The sequence below is a fragment of the Microtus ochrogaster genome, unplaced genomic scaffold (genome assembly GCF_000317375.1).
Source record: "Microtus ochrogaster isolate Prairie Vole_2 unplaced genomic scaffold, MicOch1.0 UNK15, whole genome shotgun sequence".
NCBI classification, from domain to species: Eukaryota; Metazoa; Chordata; class Mammalia; order Rodentia; family Cricetidae; genus Microtus; species Microtus ochrogaster.
The window spans coordinates 6,466,848-6,467,117 of NW_004949113.1; positions in this window are offsets into that span (position 1 = coordinate 6,466,848).

Consider the following 270-nt stretch of genomic DNA (forward strand, 5'->3'; position numbering starts at 1 on the left):
CCACCGCGCGCCCTTCTCCCGGCCTCTCTCCGTCCCACCCCTTCCCTCCCCGGTCCTCTTTGTCCCCACGGCCTCACCGCTCTCCTCGCTCCCCGGCCTCCCTCGGCCGCCCCGCCGCTTCCAGCTCTGTCCCCTCTCGCGTCCCGCTCTCCTCCTGTGCGACCCTCGCTTCCCTCTGCCTTCGCATCCCCAAACAGTCCACTCCCAAACCAGTGCCTACCTTCCTGTCCCAATCCTTGCTGGTGGGGACCTATCCTTATGCCCGGTGTT